The sequence below is a fragment of the Electrophorus electricus genome, chromosome 3 (assembly GCF_041902795.1).
Source record: "Electrophorus electricus isolate QZ-2024a chromosome 3, ASM4190279v1, whole genome shotgun sequence".
NCBI classification, from domain to species: Eukaryota; Metazoa; Chordata; class Actinopteri; order Gymnotiformes; family Gymnotidae; genus Electrophorus; species Electrophorus electricus.
Window position 1 is genome coordinate 36,323,793 of NC_137499.1, and position 23,002 is coordinate 36,346,794.

Here is a 23,002-nt window from a genome sequence, read left to right on the forward strand (position 1 = left end):
CTATTACTTGCATTCTCTGGAGGCAATAGTGGGCTGTTTGCTGTAGTGGACAAGTTGGGAGGACGTGACCCAGGACGTGGAGCGGCACACAAATGTGCAACCACTGCAGCAGCTGCCCAGGCACAGCTGTACCCAACCTTGCCCCAAGTCACCCCTATGGCTCCACTCCTCCCAGGCCTCTCCCAGGACCCAACATGGGCAGAGAGGCTCTGTGATGGATACCGTCACTCAGGATGGTTCAATGGGTGCTCCTGGCTTTGATTCCTGGTTAGTGTGCCTGCCTTCAGCCTTTGTTACAGGCTAAGAGGACTGATGTGCGAGTCCCGCGTGACTCCCTGGCCATTCAGTGCACGCGAGGCCATGTGTGCAGGTGGAGTTCTTTTATGCCTTGCAGTTATCTCCTGAGTCATGACAAAAGATCCCTAGGCTCAATTGTGAGGAAGTGATGTATGCAAGTAAGCTGATAGGGTGAGCTACTATTGCCAGAAACAATGGGTGACAGTGAGTCTTTGTGTTCATGAGCTGATTGCTGAGAAAGTGCTTGAGCATGTCACTTGTTGGGGTGCAAGACAGATTTCCAGAGGCACATGTAGTAAAAAGTTAGAAACAAGAAAGTGATGGCTGCCATTGCTTTTTACCACTGGTTTGATGCAGTTTAGTCAGCATTTCTCTAATGTTTCTGAGCTGTATACTGCTGAGTCATAGTGTCCATTACTAAATTGTTTAGCTATGTGATGGAGGTCCGGCTCAGAACTCAGTTGAGTCAGAGTGCGGGGTTCGCACAGTTGGGGTTGTGTGGTTGGCAGGTACAGAGAGACTGGCTGTCTGATTGGTTGGGATCCTTTACAGAAGCTCCTCCCCTAGGAGCTGCTCCTGGGGCAGCCCGGTCCTACCTCCTTGGGCAACCAGGGGCCCTAGGGCCAGTGCAGTCAGGTTGACGCCAGTGTGATGGGTCACCAGAAGGGGAGCTAGAACCCCTCAGCTGGGTCCCCTAAGTGCTCCTCCAGATCATAACCTTTCCAGTCAACTATATACTCAAGAGACTACTTGATAGGCAGGGGCTCCTGATTCCCCAAGTTAGTTTCTCTCAGCTCTTTGGTGCTGGGAAAAGATGGCTCCTACTCCAACCTCTGAGTGTGCCCCTCTGAGGTGCTCCTCTCCATGGAGAAAAGGCAATAAAGGATCAGGTTGGTGAGGATTAGCGCTATGGTGAACTGATGCTTCATGGAAGCGAATTCTCAAAAACAGGTGATTAGGTGTCGGCATGAAGCAACCCCAGACAAGGAAGTTAGACGTGCAACTATTGTGCTGAAGTTCTGGATGAACCACTGGTGCAATATGGCAAAACCCAGGAATCCTTGGTCTATGGGGATGAGGCCATTCTTTGCATGGCTTGCACTTTTTCCTCATGAAAGTATAAACCATCTGCTGCGATCACACGGAGGCAAAAGATGGAAGTGGCATGTATAATTAAGCTGTGATTCAGCAATCTCACCAACAGTGACCTCATTTGACCAATGTGCCCCTTGGCTGCTTGAATACACCTAGATGTCATCATTGTAGACTATTACATATCTGTGGGGCATGTCATGGCCCTGGGGGACACTGGTGGAGAGTCTACATGGATTGGATGTGGATCATCTCCATGTCGCCTAATAGGACCGTCCCTCCAGATAGCATTGAAACCATTTCCATGCAGAACCCAGTCACACCAAGGCTGGAGAGAACAGAGAGGAGAATGTTGTGGCTTACTGTGTCAAAGGCTGTCAAAAGGTCCGGAGTCCCGTTCCATGCGGACAAACAGGAGAGCCAAATATTAGAGGGATAACGTGGACAATACATGGGGCTGAAAAACTTTCATTTTAATTACACTGCTATTAGAGGGAACAAACTTGCCATTTGCTGGAGTTCTATAAAGTTATTGTAATTGTCTTACATTGTTCAGGGTGGCCAACTGATTGTGTAGATAATTACTAGAGTTAATGTATATGTGTAGATGTAGATATATTTATTATAATAAGGTAACGGGAGTTTGGGTTCAAAGCATGTAATTGTTTTGTTCAGCGGTTGTAAGGGGACGTGTTAAGAGTCGGTAAGAATTGAGGGGGAGTTGTAGTTTTGGTTCACGTTATTGGAGCAGGTAATTTTCCAAATAGAAAGGGGGAGGATAAAATTGTGATTAATGGCTCTGTATTTGGATATGGGTATATTTATTTTAATAAGATAAATTTTGGATAATGGTAAAATGTTTTAAATCATAGCCTTTGTTTTGAACCATAGGGAAACGATATTATGAATTTAATAAATTATGTATCCAGAATGGTTCAGTCTAAGGGGAGAAGGAGTGGTGTTGGAATGCAAGAGAGTGTTGATTGAATTGGGAGCACATTAAGTTGCCTTATTTTGGATTAATTTTTGTTGGTGTGGATGACTGGATTTTTTTTTTCTTTTTTAATTGTATTATTCTTTTGTCGGCTTATGGCATCATGCTCCTGTCACTGGACTTTTTGAGGAAGATAAATCTCCATTATTGACATAATTACTACCAGAATCACCCTCTGTTTGATCTCCCCCACTATCCTGTTACAATGCAGAAGAATCAAGACAGTTTGGCAGAATGAAGTTTCTCTGTCACTCCATCACAGCCAGACTGTTTGGGATCATGGAGCTGTTTCAGAGTGAGGAAAATAGATAATTGTTTGTAAACTGCTTCTTCGAGAACTTTTGAGAAGAAAGAGAGAAGTGATACCAGTCTGTATTTGGTCATGTTGGAGTTGTTGAGTGTGGCATTCTTAAGGATTGGAACCACCTTGGCGGTTTTGAACACAGTTGTTACATGTCCAGACGATAAGTTGTTGTTGATGAGGACAGAGATGAAATGAAGCAGATCTTCATCTTCCAGAGATTGTCTGGAACAGAGTGGAAGGTATGGGATCCAGCAGACATGTAGTCAGATAGCTGGAAGTCAAGAGTTGAAGAATTGTGTCTGAGGAGAGAGGAGAAAAAGAAGCCAGAGAGTTGGATGCAGGGGAACGAACACTGGTTGGAAGAGTGGGAGCACAGGAAAAGCACTGGTGGATTGCTGCAAACGTCTACTCAAAGGTGATGAAATCCTCATGAGTAAGGGATGAGGGAGGAGAGAGAGGAAGGGTTAAAGAGAGAAGAAAAAATACCGAAGAGCTTGTGTGGATTAGATGCTCCCTAAGTTCCAATTCACAAGCATTACACCTGCGTCTGAGAGACACGATCAATTCGGCGCTGCATTCTCAAATGAATTGAGAGGTCTATCAGCTGGCCTAGGGTCAGGACATCACAACAAGCCATTTCCTTTAATAATTGTGGTTTGAGCACCTGGCGATAGGCTGGGCCAAGGGCCTTATTGTGTGATCTAGAGAAAGCTGCCGATAGGCAGAATGTCACAGTCGGTCTCTCCTCACTTCCATGGTTTCCCTGTCTTGTGTATTTTAGTTCCATTCCATAGTTTCACTTTCTCCGCCCCTCGTTTGGTTTTCCACAACTGTTCCGCAATTCTCGTCTTGTTAAGTTCATATAATTAAACCCTGTCTTGTTCCCTGTGTCTTGGCTGTTAATTGCATGTCTGAATGGATGAATGTTTGGAAGTTTTTGAAAGCCCGTATCTCTATGCCCGTAAGCGTGTACTTCGTGCCTCCTAGTCTATATGTTTATCCTAGACTTCGTCTTTCTTAGCCTCTTTTTAAGCCTGCTTCCCATGTTTGTCTTCGTGTGCTTTTGTTTGCTTGTTTGTCATCATGTATCCCCGTAATCTGCGTATCGGTAAACTTACCCTGGACTACTCTGATGACTATGACTCTGGATTTGCCCCTAATAAATCTTGCCCTTTTCCCCACGTGTCCACCTCCCTTACACGGGAGATGTTGGTATCCAGCAGTGGTTTGCAGTTGCTCCTTGTCTGAGGTGGAATAACTCCTCTCCAAAAGCCCTTTTTTCCTCTCCCTGTCCTTCCTACACCACTGTAGCCCAATTTTGTGCTCTCCTGATCAGGAAGGAGAAGCTAAATATAATTTTAGAGGAGTCTGCGAGAATCATAGAATTATTATGGGTGATAAATAATGACAATTCCAACAGACATCTTCAATTTGCCGGATTTTCCATCTTATATGTCTAGTTTGGAGTTCACAGTATTGTGAGAAAGAACTGGAAGTAGACACACCTCACCTTAATCCACAGATGGAATCAATTGTGAGACGGCCAGTTGCAGGTTAAGAGACTGAACCAGTTTAGTGTACTGTACCTGCTGTGCAAGCTGTTGGAGTTGACTGATCCACTATTGTGTGTGGAATAATGCCTCCATACTGGCTGATTTCATCTGTGAATCAGCTCCGTTACCTGCAGCATCCGTTGTGAGTTGGCACGGCGTTCTGTAAAGGCAGGTGTCGTGCAGACTGGAGCAAATGATACAGCTTATTTATTAAAACAAGTTACAGAGCAATGATTAAACGGAACCATGAAGAAAGGAGACAAACAGCAGCAAGGAGGCACTAGAGAAACAAAACAGCTGAATGGAAAACGCGATCAAATCGGAAAACAAAAGCCAGGCTACGGAAAATAGAACAAGGATGGAGAGAAACACAACGAACAGATTTCACTGGAACATGGGAAGCAGCAGAGCCTGAGCCAGTGGAGTGGTGCAGTGCTGCAGGAAAGATGCGTTAAGCTACAAAAGCTATGAAAGGGCACAGTCGCTCCTGCCCCTTTTTCACCAATACACATTCCAAAGGAGCCACTAAAGCCATTTTGCAATACCGCAATTCTGAATAAAACTCATTTCACCAAAAAAAACCCCAAAACCAAAACCAAAAAACACTGAATCAACTCTTTTTGAGAAAAATGTTGGAATTTTGCATTAATCTTGGACCCTTACTACGCTTGCATCCACCTCCATAACCCCTCGGTGCTCAGACTCTCTGGCCTACTAACCCGGGCGGAATCACCTTCATTGAGTAGGCATAAAGACTCATATGTGCTCAGTGACCAGAAAAATACAAACATGCATAAGTGTGCAATTTACACACTTACCATCTGCATCAGCATAAAAACAGGTGCATGATCAAATGGACATTGGAAAGGCCATAATTGGGAGTGCCAGGATGAGAAGATGAGTATCACCAAGACTTTTCAAAAGGCAGCAACCTGAAAGGTGTGTATTGAATGGAAGACACCTCATCAAAATGCATGCTATGTGGGAGGAGCACCATGGCGGAAGCAGGACTGCTACACAGGGTGGAAATACATAGATATTTGTTTCTCATCTTCACTACACAGAGAGAGAAGTTCTATAAGTAGTGGGATTTCATTCCTAGTAATGGATTGGGTTTTAAAATAGCCTGTGTGACTAAACAGGGTATAGGACAGTTCCCTATAAACAATAAATAAGTTCTTTTAACTTGTACATATACCTTACAAATAATTATAAACTTAATATTTAAACTCGAAATGAATTATTTCAAATCTGCACAAAACATTAAAATTAAGCATGTTAGCCAATATCATTAAACACCTAATAGTACAAAGAGTCGTTAAAATAATTCTGCCAATATAGCCCCTCTCGTAGCAGCAGATGTAGTGGTCGCTTGCTGGGGAGAATAAAGCCTTTGCTTCCTCAAACACAGCATACAACCCTGTGTAAAGGGGAGAGGCTCAGGTTACAACCTGCCGCAACCAGAAAGCATGAGTCAGTAAAAATATCCAAGGTACTTAAATGGAATTAGGCATCACACTATTGCCCCAAAGAATAATGAAAAGGTAAAAAAAAAAGAAAAGAAACTAAATTTAATAAAGGCTCTGTATTCACTATACAGTCCTAACAGACCAAGGTGCAATGGTTGCCTATAAAATAAACACTTTAAAAATGAAACAGTTTTACAACAGGGGTGTACTAAAACTCAATGAAATCAATACGCTAGAAAAGCCAACATACATCTAATGCAAGAAAGAAAGGCCTACACAAAGGGGAGGTGTCACGATCAGTCCTTTCCGTGTTCCATGTTTTCCCTTTTGTGTGTTTCTTTGTTCCGTTCCATGGTTTCGTTTTCTCCTCCCCTCCTTTGATTTTCCAGACCTGTCCCTCGTTTCTAGTATTAAGTTCATGTATTTAAACCCTGTCTGGAACACAGTATTTTGCTGTTCATTTGAATGTGTTTATGTGGCTGTGCTTGTTTCTTCAGTCTGTGTATGTATATTTGAATCATTATGTGTGTTTGTTCTCTTAGCCCCGGGTTTTCCCTAGTCTTTTGTTACAGCCTGAGTCTCCGGTTTGCTTTCGTGCCTCTGTGTGTTGGTTTTGTTTAGTCATGTATCCCCGTACTCTCTGTGTCGGCTCTATGACCCTGGACTACGACTCTGATTCTGGATTTGACCTGAATAAATCTCGCTCTTCTCCGCACATGTGTCCGCCTCCTTACCGCTCACCGTTACAGGAGGAAACAAACACCAACCTGCCAGACAAATGAACACACATGCAGAACTTCAGTTACACCAAGCATTCTAATTGGAGCACACTCTACCTTATGAACTCTACACCCAAACAAAAGAAAAAAGTCAAACTGATCCTACCAGGCTAAAAAACAAAACATTTTAAAAGCAAACATACCACCAGAAATAAGTCACCTGTAACTAATTACTAGGGAAAGCTATGGTGTGCCAGAAAGGATACTCCCCCTACTGCTGTGATCAAATGCCCCTCCCTGCTACACCTGAAAAATGCATTTAATTTAGGAAAGGCAATTATTTAATTGTTAATTTTTTTAAAAAATACTGTTAACAGCTGTTACTATGTGAATGTAAACACGCAAGATTATAGTTGTCATTACTATGTACTCACAGTAGCCTTATGATTTCAGTGCACAGGGTTTCTGTGTTGCTTTTAACATTGTACACATAGTTCCAGTGTTTTTAGGTCCATATACTGTGTTGCATTAATAACAACGACACCATTGAATTATTCATTGGTGTTCCGAGTCCTGTATACTAGTGGTAATTTCAGATCATTTTTTCCCATATTAATAAATATACCTTTGTTTCTTTCCTATTTTTGTCCATTTAGACTACACACTGCCACATTGTAACCAAGAAATAACCCCAATTACATAGTGCATTACCATTCTGTGTGTTCTCTGAGAGAGTATAAAAAAGAGTTAAGTGAATCCTAAATGCATGTTTATGTGTTCATACTAGAGGAAGACGCCTCACAGTCTAGAACCAGGCCTGTGGAGTGCTCTTTCCTCAAGCACTGATAATGGCCTTTCTGTTGCCAGTCAGACTTACAAATACAAAGAGACAAGACAATCTCAATCTCACACATGCTTCCAAGCAGTAAGATAGAGAGAGGGACTGCGAGAGAGAGAGAGAGAGAGATGTGGTGATGCTTAACAATATTTTAGCCTTCCATTGAGATTGAAATGCAATTAAGATTTATTTTTTAGTAGTTTCAATTACCATGTTTCCAAACAATCCACAGTAGTGCCATCAAGCTGCCACTGAAATCACACACTATGGATTTTGAATGTGTGTAAACAGTAATATAATAGTCAAATGGGCTCAAGCACATTACATTAAATAGTATTATGGCAATGGGAGTAGTTTGGAGCTGATGGATTCAAAGGCATACCCTGCCTGCAAACCTGTGCTTGGCCTCCAGGTGGCGTACTGCTTGAGCTCTACTGAAGAGTATATCCAATAAAAAGTTTGATTTAATGAAGCTGTCATCAAGAGTCCAGAATGTGTGGGTGGTGGGTGAGGGGTGGGGGCGTGGTTAGGCTGAATTATGATGAAGGGTCAGCAGTTTGTACTGTTATCCACTGTAGCACTGTAGCAAGCCTCCAAGACACTCCTATTTCACCATGCCCCTTTTCCCAGGGACTGGAGCTGGGAAACTAAACACCTTCAACTTGTATCAAAGGGTAAAAAGGAAGAAAGCAATTCAACAATGGATGAATACATGTTTGATTTGTGTGTGTGTGTGTGTGTGTGTGTGTGTGTGTGTGTGTGTGTGTGTGTGTGTGTGTGTGTTTGTGAAAAGTGTCACGAGGGTGCTGTTATTGTTTTTTATTAGTGTTAGGGAAAAGCTGGTGAACGCCTATCTAACCAAATATAACCCAATGCCCAATATAATCCAATGCAATTTTTGTGCGTGAATCAGGTCAATTTTATGAACTGAACTATAGGTTGACTAATTTGACCATGCGGTGTATGAAGCAGTTTGTGTTCTACCACATATGGTGTAATCAGGCTAAAGAGAAAGATCATATAGACAGGCACTGGTTTACCTCAAAATGAAAATAAATCTCAATAGGGCTAAATATACTCTGGTCCCCAGCAAGCCTTAACCCAACTCTACCAGCCCAGTCATTTTTGTGTTGCAGTTGCTTGGAGAAAAGGGGAAGAAGTCGTTTTGCGGGCATTTGCTATCTCAGCAGCTCTACCTCATCAAGATCTTCTGCATTACACTTCGGACTAGGGCTGTAATTTCATGATTTGATAGGTATTGCGATATGGGCACCATGATACGATAACACACCTAACAGTCTGTTATAACACATTTATTTAAACACATTTATTAAGATATTTTACTATAATGATTATTGTTGTTGTTGTTATTCATATATAATTAAGATAAATCTTTCCAAATTATTATTATTATTATTATTATTATATTATTATTAATAATAATAATAATAATGAATAATACTAACGATAATATTGTTGTTTTATTAACAATAATACATTAATCAACATTAACAAATAAAGACCAATAACACAATCAATTGGGCATGTAAATTCAAAGTACCAATATAGGGAAAACAAAAGAAAGCAAAAAAGAATTCCTGAATAAATCCAATATCTTTTAACCTCCCACTAGCAGGAGAGGATTTAACTATGAATATTATTACAACTTGCAAATGTTGAAACATTTGCGCATATATATGAGCAAAAATTAACATTTTCCACCCACATTTACCCAAATGTCAATTTTAAATGCTGAAGGATCACAGGGCACTTGCTTTTCCATGTTTTTTTCCTAGACGATTGCATTGATTTTTCCTAAAGCCGCTTGATTTTTTTTTCTTTTTTGAGGAGCCACCTGCTGGGCGTTTTAAATACTGCACTTAAACGTGAACGCATCAAGTCTCGTACTGGGTAAAAAATGTAAACGTTCAGCAATAGCGATACAGCCATGTATCGGTATGAGTGTATTCACGACATATCACGATCGATATTTTGCACACAGCCCCATATACTTAGAACCCATATAAGATCCCAGGAGCCAGTCCCCTCTGGTTGCAACAATGTGAATGTCAATCCAACCATTCTTAATCTAAATCTCACCATGGGTCCTAACACCTTCTAAGCAAACGAAACCTCTGAAAGGTATTTGCATTACAGTATAGTACACAGTGAGGAAGAAACAGTAGGAGACAAGTAAAGTAAAGTTTTGAGGCTGTGACACATTGTCTGATTCAAATGGCAGAAAGGTCCAGACACTTTGATATAATGCATTGTAGAACCCTCAAGGTAATGGGGAAAATGGTCTGGTGACTGGTCACCAATCTTTACGTCTCTCTTGCTTTCTCTTAAAAAGATAAGGGGAACAGACGAAAACGTAACACCACTGCATATGCAGCCAATGAAAAACTGTTGGCAGAAGGCCCAATAAAGTCCAATACATAAGGGTAGTAGTTTGTGAAGAAGCGAAATATTAATTACAGAAAGTTCCAACTGAAGGCCTTTTGTTTATTGGTATACTGAACTGCAGTAAACTTTATAGTATTGTTTAGCCAAATGACTCTGGGGAAGAAAGTGAACCCACTCTGCTTCTGTAGGAAAGTGGTTGTCTTACTGTAGCTACCCATGTACATCTGAAGCACTGTTCATTTGATTGATATCCTAAATAAAACAGACAAGATCATTAGCACACTGTTTTCACCTCGTCAGTGGAGTTTGCTTTAATCATTAAGCTCTGTCAGTCATGCGAAGCTCTGACATAACGCCAGCCGTGTAAGCCAGCACAAAGAGAGGACGTCGCCCTGGCAAAGGGAGCTTTGCGTAAATCTGGGTGCTGATAGTGCAGTGGAGATTCCAAACGTACGCTAAAATAAATCTGTTCTCTGAGCCGCACGGTCTGGATCTGAAGGCAGAGCGGTGGCGCTGTCAGCAGACAACATGCCCCTCGTCTCATCTATCAAGGTGGAAGAATGCGGTGTTAGGGAGGGAATTTACGCTGCAGGCAAGGGGACCCGCTGAATGCCTGCTGATTTATGGGCCGAGACAGAGAGAGGCAAGCCGAGATGACCAGCGAGCACTCTCTCCAACACCTGAGCTCGGAGAAACACGAAGGCAAAGAGAAGAGAAATGAAGAAAGATGGGAGAGAGTGCTTGTGTGCGTGGCAGAGAGGATAAAAATGTTTTTAAAGCGTTTAGCCATTCTAGTCCATTAAACATGTTTTGGTCTTAGACATTATAAGGAAATCTCAGAAGGGACATAATGAAGGAAAAGGGCAGTAATGACAAACAAAGAGTATACAGCAGGTAGCCACACATCAGTTTCACAGTGACCGTGTGTGTCATCCATGCCTGTGGTCTCGTGAACCCGAGGCCAAGCAGTGATGATGTGGAGTCAGAGAGCAGGCAGAGGCTTGATGGGAGATTTATTGGCAGTGTTGATGCCTGGGGGCAGAGCTCACAGGGGGGCCTGGGCTTGTGCACACTGACAGAGTGGGACTAGCAGGCTAATAAAGCAGCCGTGTGGAGCCATGGGACCCTTGGCTGGCCTCTTTAAATGCCTGAGGAGAGCTGTAGTATGGAATTTTGGTATTTGGGTATGTAATCCATCTTTACACAGGGAAGTCAGCAGAGCCTTTCCCAGACAAACTGGCAGGCAAGAGGGGCTGAATTATTGATGTCTCTTATGGCAGACTCACTCATTCCAAGCTTTCATAGCCAAGTGCATGGCGCTAAGAACACAAACCATGCAAATTTAATGATTTAATGATAGAATATGTATGGCCATGTCAGTTATATACTGTACACATACAACATCTTATTACTTGTTCTGGCTCCGTCAAAGCCGTGCATATTTTCTTCATCACACATGAGCTGATTTTTTCTATATAATAAAACTCCAGTAGGCACAAAACATGAATATTCTCCAGAGGCACCTAAGAAAACAAGTGATGGCTTCTGGGTAACTTCCCAAGAAACTGAACAGAATTTCAATCGTGTGAGAATGCTTTGTCAGAAGAAAGAATCCTTGTTAATTTTTAATTATTCTAATAAATGTTTCATTTAATAAAATGTATTTAATAAATATTTAATTGATACATTTGCATTGTTTATGTACAATTTCTGTTGCATACAGTACTGCTGACAGTGCCAAAATACATTAAAATACATTGAAAGATATCAGAACTTGCTCAAAACTGCAGGAATTTCTTTTTTCCACTGCTAATGAACTATTTCTCAAACCATCCATCAAAACAATGAGTTTGACAGCTGCAAAAAAACCCAAAAAAAAAGCCACTAATTCATGGAAGATGAAATGTAAATATGGGAAACAAACATTTAGGATTTCTGGCAAGACCATTACTGCTATTCTTCTATTATTGTAAACTCCAGTGGGTTTTTTTTCCATAACCTGAAGTCTTTTTTTTTATTATCTTCTTTCAAAGATAATCTCAGCCAATGTCAGAGGACAGAGTAGACGTTTCCTTTGACGTGTTCCAATACACCTGATTACTAGCCTCACAACTGCAAAGTCAATCAGATCAATCAGCTTTGCAGAGATGTGCCTTTTGCCATCTCAAAGAAGCTTCATTAGGCGACTAGCTGTTCAAGGTTTCTGTCACTTACATTTTCTCTACCATGTATCTCCTACAATGCTTCTTAATGTAATGGAGGGAAATATGTACATACTGGCAAATTGCAACCTCAGTATGATGTCCTACGAGTCCCATAAAAGGTCAAGTCAGGTTCATAAACAGCACCAAATGTAACTTTCCTCCTTCGGAGGTGTTCCAGGACCTCCTCCTCTCTCCAACCCACCGCAGGGGGTTCACCCTTTAGTGATAAGTTAATCATGGTGGTCGAAAAGGTTGCGCTTATACCGCTGTTATTAAAGCCACTGCTAATTCTGTGTTCCGCTGGATGGTGAGCTGAAATGCAAAGGGTCGAGTGCTTAATTATACAACTCATCGCACCTCCGTTCCCACTATGTGCTATGTTTCTGGTGTGTGAGGTTTATTAATTCACAACGTCACGCCGTGTTTTGGTCAGAGTACTTTACATGAACTGAGATGGCTTTATAGGCTGCTTTAAAAATAAACAAACAACAAAACAAAACAAACAAACAACAACAAGCGCAGCTCAGTAAGTGCAAAGTGGTACTATATTCCACCAGAGTACATTTGAGCAGAGGTTACACTGGGTTGCATCTACACTATTAGTGATATGAATAACTGATTTCTATGTTAACTAGACAGCTTATCCGGTTCGGCTAACCTTTATATCACTTGTATCTCCCTGGTGCCAGAGCTCCCACAGTCTTACACAGAAATTCTAGTTTACTTCAAGTGTGATCGGAACTGTACCAAGTGTAGTGATTTTTCTGCAATGAACCAGCTGACTAGCCAGATAACTGGCCAGCTGGCTATTAGAGCTTGCTTGCCAATTTCTGTATTGCACCATCAACCAGCAACTGTTCCAGTCTCCAGTGAATTACGATAATTAGTCCAATTCTCAAGCTATATGGTACCAATTAATGCTGGTAGCCAGCCTAGCTTATAATGGCCAAATTTGGGCTGACTCACTACAATCACAGACAAAAGTCTGAAATCTCACAGGTCCAAAGGGAGCCTATGCAAATGTCTGCACTATTCAAAGGTTCTATATCTTGGTCAATATCTCTCCACATACATTGTGCCATATAAAGACACTTAACATAAATAAAATGTTCTGTAATATGTTTTTGTTTGTTTATTTTGGGCTTGGGGTTATTTACTCGGCCTGTGTCACACAAAAAAATACGGCGATTTCTGGAGATCCTGTAAAAGCATTTTTATGCCCTTGACTTAAATTTCTCACTCCTCCAGACACAACTGGCCTTGGGAAAAGAAAGAAAAAGAGATTTCTGCCCCATACGTCACTGTGCTAAATGCATATCTTTTTAGGAACCTTCTGGAGTTCATGAAACCCCTGTGTGATGGTTTATGGTTTTCCCCAACTAGCCACGTTTACCCCTGTGAGGGCGAGTCAGGTGCTGCTCTGGGTTGGACGCTCGGTATAAGTCAATAAGCAAAGTGATTGGAGGAGTTCTTAATCTTCCCCCTTATCTGCTGCCTCCTGCTGTTGTCTCAGCCTTCCCGCGCCCCCTCAGGCCGCAGACAGTGTGACACAGGAGCCTCGGCATGGAGCGTTTTAATGAACACAGAGATAGCCGGCGTCAACGTCTCCACGGGGGCTAACTTTATATCACATCTGCTGTTGATTGCTTTCACTTTGTTGCAGTTCTAGTTTGAGATTGATTTGATGTTTCAGAAGTCACTGTGAAGTAGTTCAGCAAAGGGGAACCGTAAGGGGAAAGGAGGTTTGCTTTTATCTGTTCTCCTCAAAAAAATTAAAAAAACAACCCACCTCTTGACTAAATATCAACAGAGGATTATACAGTTGTTGACGTTATATACGCAGAATACAGAGCAAGGCTTGAGACCCGTCCATATTCAGTGTTATCTGCATTACTTTTTTTCTGCCCAAAATGACAAAATTCAAGGACACTTGTTTGTATTTAAAGTCAAGGAAGCCTAAAAGCTGGAGTCCGTTAAATCCCTGTTATCTGATCATTACGGCCAGAGCTCCTTCCCAGGCTCTCACATCTCCTGTCCGCCCTTTTCCAATTCATCCTTAGTTATCCTCTGAAGCAGAGTCGCAATATTCACACATAAAAGAAAAAAAAAAGCCAGAACAGCACAGAAGATAAAAATAAAAGCTTCTCCCTCTGACGGACCCCAAATCAATAGTTCATAACACAGCGATAAACCGTTTATCGCCCGGAGTAATGAAACTTTTATACATCCGTGTTGAAAACTGACAGCTTTTGTCTCGTCACGGGCAGGCAGGTGATTTGAGGATGCTATAAATGAAGTGAAGCTTTTTCTCAGGTGTTTTCCCCTGAAAGTATCCAACCCGCCAGGCTCAAGCAACGCAACAAACGCCGCCTGCCTTCTAATTTCCGAGAGATAACGAGCAGGAAGCTGCTGCGGATGCTCCACCTCCAGGATGGAAGCCCCGCCCCTCGCTGGCAACAACCTAGCTGGAGAACAACTTCAGACAGCTGGCAGAGAGGGCGGCAGAGCTTTGGGGGGATGATGTGTAGCACGCTGCGCTCAAGAAAGCAAACAACCCAGAGCAGTACTGAGAAATTCCTTGTCTTTTTGGAGTTATCTGGAGAGACTGTGGTGAATCCTCGAAAAAAGCACAGGAACGAGCACAGGAACGAGTGCACAAGTGTGCACAATGCAGTGAGGCAGCATAAAACAACGCACACACTTGTACGTTGGTGAGATAAAACCACTCTGTAGACGTACATCTGAGGATGGGAGGGCTGTCTGATTACCACCATCTAAAGGACAAAGGACAGCAATAACAACAGTGTACACATAATGGTTTGAGAAGATGGTTGGTTTAAAAGGGGTATTAAGTGAGGCTTCTGTGTTGAGCTGGAACCACCACACTTGAAGAGGATTTGGAGGATGTTACTTAATCAATTACTTACAAAAATACTGTCACAGTAACTCTTGGGGTGGGAGTTCAAGTCCAGTTTACATCTGGAGACTCCAATGACGTGACCCTAATGTGTTATGTGACTTCATAGGTGTAATCTGCTACAGAGGATTAAATGCCATGGAATTGTCCTGCCACTGACTCATTAATTCCCTTAGAGGAGTATTGAAACTTGTTTTATTTATCATCCTGCAAGTCCTGGTGTCTTGACTTGTCGGTTTATTGACCTAGGTGGCTGAAAACCTTCAAACACATATATGCCCGAGCACTTCCAAAGCAGAAACAAGAGAGTTCAGTAAAACCAAATTTACAGAGTGGTGAAAATATACGCACAGCTTAAACACAGCATATATAAATTTGCCCTCTTAGCATTCCAGCCACAGACACCGTCTGAATAAACCGTATGCCAGCGGAGAGAAGCAGGATGGCTGGAAAGGGTTGCTGTGCGTCATTTGTATCACTCCAGGCCTCAAGTAGTAATTTATTGAAGAGCTCAGCGTGTGCCCTCTTGGTGTGCCATCTTTCTCGGTGTGCCCTTGCTTGAGTCCAGACACTCAAGAGGCTTTTTTTTTGTCATGGGCCACAGGTGCATGTGGCATGTCCTTAACCCAATGGCTCACACCACCTCTCAGTCTCGCCAAAGAGTTTCAAAGCAGAGTTTCAAAGCACCTGTGAAATGTAGGGATTTAAGGCAGTTTCTTTAAAGAAAGGGAATGTCCAGTTGTTGGAGGTTTATTTCAGTTCTGCTAGCGCATTTTCTATCAGTGGATTTGGGGGTGGTGGGGGCACTGTTGGGAATTTTGGTTTCATGGAGCTTAGAGCAAGGGGATCCAGAGGAGGACTGGGTACTGTCGTTCACTTCACTCAGGAAGAAAAATATGGATCTTTCTGGTGATTCATGGACTTTGAGTGTGCTGGGGGTGTTTTATCCCAGTGAGGTGGTATTTTTCATGTTTCAATCTGCAGCCTGGGTTTACAAGCGTCTCAGGGACGATGCTTGTGTCTGTGAAGGATGAAGTCTCTCCAAGGAGAAATCAGAGCTTTCCAGCGACACACACTTTACCTGCAGATCAGGAAGACCGATGCAATGATATCATGTAATTGTGTTGGTGTGTGTGTGTGTCTGTGTGTGGTTTGTGTGTGTGTGTGTGACCATGACCATGTTTGTACACAAGCAGATGTGAAGTAGGCACACTGCAGGCTCTAGAGGGGTGAGATTATTTGAAGAAACATCTGCGTCACATTAGAAGTGCAGTCACAGCGGGGGATAAACCAAGGAGCTCCCACACTAATGAGCTGCATACATTGAGCACTGCAAAACAGGCTCCTATCAAAACCCAAAACTGCTAGTCAAACTTACAGCAAAGGAGTTCTTTCTGGGCCATTAATACACACTGCAGCACACTGAGTGCTCGAGCTGGATGAAAAGAAGCATGTACTGTAATGAACTAGTAAAGGCATGAGGCTATTTGTAAGGTGAGCTTAACTTTCTCTGTTACCGGCCATTTTAATGTTTCTGCTTGATTCACAGGTCCCGCTGGAAATGTGTGCGTTGGCGGAAGGGAGTAAGGATGGAGCTGGTGGGTGGGTTTGCATTCATGATGTAACCTGCTCTTTCTCAGGAGCAATTTTCTTTCATTCATTACAGTAACATTTTTTCACTATTTCTAAACAAACCACTGCACTCTAGTTTTTTCACCTCTTAGAAACACTAAAGGATTAGTTATTTAGCAAGTAAGCTAGTTATTCAGTTAACCGTGAGTACACAGAATAAACAGAAAAAATATTTTCATTTAACTTGTTTTTTTCCTCAGTTGTGGGTCCAGTTATCTGTTCCTTTTATTGGTTCTTTTTACAGGTCTCTGTGGTTTTGCCACTGTCCCAGACTTTGTTAAAATGTGCTGTGGGTCATGAATGCAAGTATAACCCACACTCTCTGTCCAGACTGCTAAACCAGGAGTTCAGTGCTGCTGGATAAAATTAGAAGCTCGCTTGTCCGTCATCTTGGTGTCAGTCTCTCAGACACATTGGAGGTGTGGACATTTTTGGGTGGAGATAGGGACAGATAAGGACAGAAGATTCTGCTTCCCATCACCAGCTGTGCAGGCGGCAGTCTATGAGCGGGAGGCATGAGGTGTATGCCAGCAAGATCTTATGATGCCAGTGAGGCTGTATGTCAACAATGCCCCCCCCCCACCCTTGGCTAATAAATATTCCACGGGGGCGAGTGCTCTTTGAGCCCTCTCTCTATTCTTGCTTGTATAGACCACTCCTGAAGTGAACAGTCGTAGTATTTTGCAGGCTCAGGAAATTTCCAACAAGAGAACTGTGATCCATTACCAGAATCCACAACTTCAGGGACCCCAAAGTGTGAAAAAGTTGTGTTTGGCCTCTGAATTGTTTGCAGTGGTTAGATGTATCGGTAGCTTTGCAATTTCCAAGTGTACTTGAAAAGTAGGTTACAACCAGCAAATACTAACTATTTCTCCCCAGATCGGTGAAATGCTTTGTGACCAATTAGTGCCACAGTCTAGGAGATAGGTCAAGGTTAATAAGAAGTTCTTTTTTATTTTAAGCTTCTTGGCCACACTTCTCATACCTCACAGCCTGGTTGTTTGATCTGTCTTTTAATGCCAGGCCATCAAAGAGTCTTTCTTTAGCTCTGCCTGTTGGGCCTTGATGGTCCTGGTGGGTTTTTTTCCCACAATGTCCACTGTCATGTGTTCTGGAATAACAGTCTTCTCACCATACTCGACCAATCTGTCTGAAGGTCCTAGAATAGTGCTTGCAGGGCTGTATGGGAGGACACAGTCAGGACCAACATTGCTGTTGAAAAATGTTGTTCCTGTTTTCTCTCCTTGTTCCAGTTTAGTTTGTATGGCCAGGAAATGTTGTTCACAATCTCATTCTAGCTTCTACACTGAGAAGCCCACCTCCTCTCCTGGAGATGTACTGCCTTGTAGCCTTTACTTCCAATGGCCCAGGCTGTAATAAAAATGCTCTTGATGACTTTAATTACCTAGAATTGGACTGTGTAGGGTTGGAACTAAACTCTGCAGAGTGGTATATCTACAGGACCAGTGTTGAAACACCCCCCCCCCCCCCCCCACACACACACACCCCAACTCTGCGCTCCTCCCTGCTTTATATTTTATGGTTTCCAAACCAGAGCCTCTGCCACAACCAAGATACTTTCCAATTACATAATGCTGAAAAGTGAACCTGATAAGTGGGAGATCACCTGGAGTTTGTCAATTTCAGCAGGGATTTGTGATCTGTTCAGAAGCTCAGACCACACACATTATTACTGTGAACTTCACTGCCCCAGGTGCCTGCAGGCACTTTTCTGTGTCATTTTTGTGTGTGTGTGTGCCCCCAGGAATTAAACGCAGATGGCCTCCATTCACCATCAGGCTGCTGCATCTATGAAGCACAGGTATTGAACCTCTCATCCTCAAATTTAAAACGTGTAAAAAAGATTTCATAATCACTAGCAATTAATTTTTCTTTCATGGAACATAGGTATTCAAATCACAACTCTCAAGGTCCAGATGGTAAAAATGAACCACTCTTCCCTTTAACTCGATAGTTTCAAAGTGGCCATTACCTGTTCAATAAACTACTAGTGATTACAAAATCCAGGACTGGAACGTGGATCCGAGGTCCTAAGTGGATCCGAGGCTTTCTCAGTTCTGAGAGCTACAGTGAAATCATGTGCATGAAGCACCACACATTTGCCATATCCTTCAGTTATTCATAATTGCCTTTGTTTTCTGAGGTTGAACATGGATGTTTGACAACGTGCTCTAAGAATCTGACCATACTAAGAGCAAATTATTAATACTGAGCCTTACATTTCTCAGCTCTCTTAGAACCAGTCATCATAACCTGCCCTTCTACCCACAAACAAATATGCTTGCCGCACCCCTGTGCCGTTTTGGAAAACGTTCACAGGTAGATGCTCCTCCAAACAGCCTGAAAATCTTTGTGAAGACCTCTGCCTATTCTAGCTGTACCAAAGACAAATCGAAAACCTACGAATCTGCCACTGAGCTTGCTGTGCTCCACACACACACTATGTATTTGGTGTCAGGAACATCCCTGATGTGACCTGTAGCTTTCTGCATATAGTACACACAAAAATGGTCCAGTGCAAAAAATCAACCCTCCACCATTACAAGTTACACACTTACATACACACATAAAAGGATGGGTGTAGACCAACAGCCATCATCTGGCAGTACGGTACTGCAACTCACTATCACCAAGGCGTTAGATTTACACATTTCAAAGCTAATGCACATGAACACACAGGGCAAAACTGTTTGGCTTTAATCATGTTAGCCCAGACCACAACATCTAGACACCAGTTATGAACATGCCAATCTCCCCTTTTTTAAATACATAATTCCATTAATCACTGCTGGATGGTACTTTTAACCAGTTTTATTTAAAAACTGTGTAAGAGAATAAACATGAGCAGTCAACACCCTCGGGCCATTTGTTAACAACAACAATTTATTCAACAAATACACAAATGAAAATAATTTCAGAAACATTATATTTCTATTAAAGTAACATCACAGAAACCCAGCACATGGTGGCATATGGCAGCAGGTTCTGGGAACAAGCACCAGCTCAGCACGCCACTCAGAGGGCTCTCCCACACACTGGATATCTCCAGTTTTCTCCATTCTGTCCAAGTGCTCCCACCTCAGCTTTAGCTGCAGAGGAGGTGAAATATCTGCCTCGTAAGTGAGAGGCACAGAGTGTGGCGTTTTCTCAGAGCTGAATTTTATACTCCCCTTCAAGTTTATATAGGTCCGCAAAGGGTGCTTAGACAACCTTGACCTGAGTCTCCACATCATTAGTGCGTTGGATTTAACTGAGACTTTTCAGTGATTGGATGACCACAGGTAAGTCCAGCTGTGTTAATTCAGCCGAAACAGGTACCCTGTCCTCAAATGTGTATTCTTTCATTTTCATCAGTGAGTCAAATTGGCCCCTTAACGATAGTGGCTGGTCATTTGGACTGCGCAGGCTTCGTGTGCCAGGCTGGAACATGCCATCTCTTGTCCTGCTATATTGTCTCTGGTACTGTAGGCACCGAAGCACTAGCGTTTTTTTTTGGGTTTTTTTAAACACAGTGGCTGGCCTTCGAGGTGCAACATTTCACTTCGTGCCCTTTGGCCGCCCGAGAATTGCGTGTGTGCCAGCGCGCACTCTGTTTCGCTTTGTCATATGGTTGAAACTTTCCCTGCGTTTCGCAGGACGCTCATCACACCGAGGTTTCCGCACTTTTCCACAGCCATTCACTCTCCACTTCTTTCAAAGCCATGTCCCATAATGGGCTGTTGTTTCTTAATGGCTTTGTGGTGTAGTTTGGTAACTGCAACACTTACCTCCAGGTCTGTGCTTGGGTGATGTTTTTAGACACTGGGTGTCTCTAATGAGACTCTGCACTTTTACCTACTCCTGGGCAGCATTTGTTAAACTTTGCCTCTTCATAAATAACATTGTGTGTATCTACATAAATGTTTGTCTAATGCATTCTCACAGCCACCCAGTCCTTCCTTTGATGGTCCATTAGAGCCACTGAATAGGCTAAAATATATGTTTGGCTTTAGTCACAGTTATGTAGGCAGGCAAATTCAACGTCTTTCTCACTCACATTAGAAGTGATTCTCATTCTCTCAGTCTCTTCACTGTGAGCATAGCCTTGGTTCAGAGAAAATATATGTAATTCACTAATGCAATTACAAAATAAATCTGACTAATCTTCATAGCCTGTGCTAACTAATCAGTTGACAATGCTCTATGTGTTTCCTTTGTGCAGTTTTGTTTGTGTAAGTTTATTTTGAATGTAATTTTGAACTTTTTAACACTGTGTACTGTTAATCTTGATTTGGACAATCTGTGGCTGTTTTAACCCCCAACCAGAGGGGGCAGGCAGGTGGGGGGGGGGGGGGTCGAAGGGCATTAGGCCCTATCCTTTGTGCCTGTGAGAGTTTTTCTCAGAAGCAGTTTTGCATCTTTCATTAGACTACCATTTCAAAACTACAAAAATCATTCCACTTCAGTTAGTTTAATCAAATGAACAGCAGAAATTGTGGATTGGTTTCCTCAGGACAAAATGATAGTATTAAAGCTTGACAGGCGGAGGACTGAGACAGAGTTGACAAAAAATAGCAGATAGGCTTACATTTATATTATCTGGGTGGATATGAATTCAGTTGGGTTCTGTAGATAATAAAACACAAGACACCAAGAATCTGCAGGAAGATTGTCATTTGTGAAACTTTTTCACGACACGGAATGAAAAGCTGTCAGTGTGGCGAAGCATTGCGGGTTATGATATCTCTCCACTGGGCTGACTTCCATATGAATTGTAAAGCAAGGAGTCAGCCTGCTTTAGATACAGAAGAAAATGTGACATTCTCATCTGCCTGGGTGATAAGTAAACCCAGTAAATTAAAACAAAACCCTGCATGTACCATAAATGCTTTCTGAATAGGGTGCTCCACAAATAATGCTCCAGCCAGCACATAACAGGGAGCAAATTTTTAAAAATTTCTTAATGGATTTATATCGTATTAGTTGTGTAAGTGCAGTAGCTACCTCTAGGTGTGTGTTTAGGTGCAGTTTATTAGATACTGGGTGTCTCTAATGAGACACTGCAATTTTATGTACTGCTGGGCTGCATTAGTTAAACTTGGATTTTTTCATTAATAACATTATTATGAGTGCCTAACTATTTGTCTAATGCATTAATGGGGTCCTCTATTGATGATCCATTAGGGCCATAGAATGAAGTATGCAAATTCATTGTCCTTCTCACTCACCCCAGAAGTAATTTTCAGTCTCTTGAATCTTCACCATGGGAATAGGCCTGATTCCAAAAAGGGAATTCACTAACAATGTTAGCCATTATCATTTATGACCGGGACATGCGCAGTAAACAATATATGAGTACCGCATAACAATGTAAACAAGGGTCCCACCGAGTCGGCATTCAGTTGAACTTAATCACTGGGCTACTCTTCAGGGTTCACTGTGGCTCTGCACAAGTGCTCAGTGCTCAGAACACGGAGCACCTTCTGCTATTTCTATCTGGCTCCCGCGCGCGGCGGGAGAGCAGGCAGCGCAAAGACAGGCGCGCTTCGCACGTGAATCAGCCCGGGGAGCAGCGTCGCAACCCGAGCGCCGCGCCACGCGCGTCTTACACGCGTTCTGCAGAGAAGCTGCGCTTGCACGCAACAGAGCACGCGCGACGGCTCGGGGCACCCATCAGTCATGCATGCACTGCGGGGCGACATCGGCTGCGCGTTGCCTCGTTGAGAGAGAGACAGAGACAGTTCTGTTTGAGCCAGCGGGGCTGCGCAGGTTCCTGTTCCTTAGCCACCTTCAGAACATGCCGTTATTGTTTACCTGGAAGATCGAGGGCCCCGACACAGCAGTCGCGGGCTATTTTTATGCAGCGCTTTCATTGGCTCTGTTTTCTCCTCGCGCAAGTAATTGGGCGTGGAACAAACACGTTGCTTTATTAATATGGTTCTTATTCAACAGTCAGCGTTGCATATAATTAACACACACACACAAACATATATAGTTATTTCTGTTTAATTATATAAACCAAGATGCTTAAATTGCTGCGCATGTGATTGACGCTACTGATTGTTGCCACTATCAAACGCCTATAATTAATTAGGCTATGAGGATAATTACCCTCATTGTTCTTTTTTCTGCAGTCCTTTGGCTGTTATTGTCTACGTTTTAAATGTGTCTTACACCGTCGCACAGGTATGTGAGTCATGCCTGTGCCCGGTAATGAGCACGGCAGTCGGTGGATCTGCTCGGCATTCAGAACCAGATTTGTGCCCTCAGGATCAAAGCTCGTACTGAGCCTGCGGTTTCAGAGAAGAATCCGCTTATAGTGCCGGGGGAAGAATTCAAATCTCTCCGTCCCTCAGCTGGCATATCTTACCTTTCACTGTCACGCTTTAATGCTGCGCCTTTTTTTTTGCTTTCATAGGAAAAATCTGTGACTCTACAATAGTTCAGTTTGGTTCAGTTCCGTGGGCAACTGGTGATTTCATCGTGATTTGATAATGGTTTATTCTGACAGAGCTTATATAGGGAAAGAAACGATAGATAGAAAAGGACGTCTGGTGTAATCTATTCAAATGAAAAC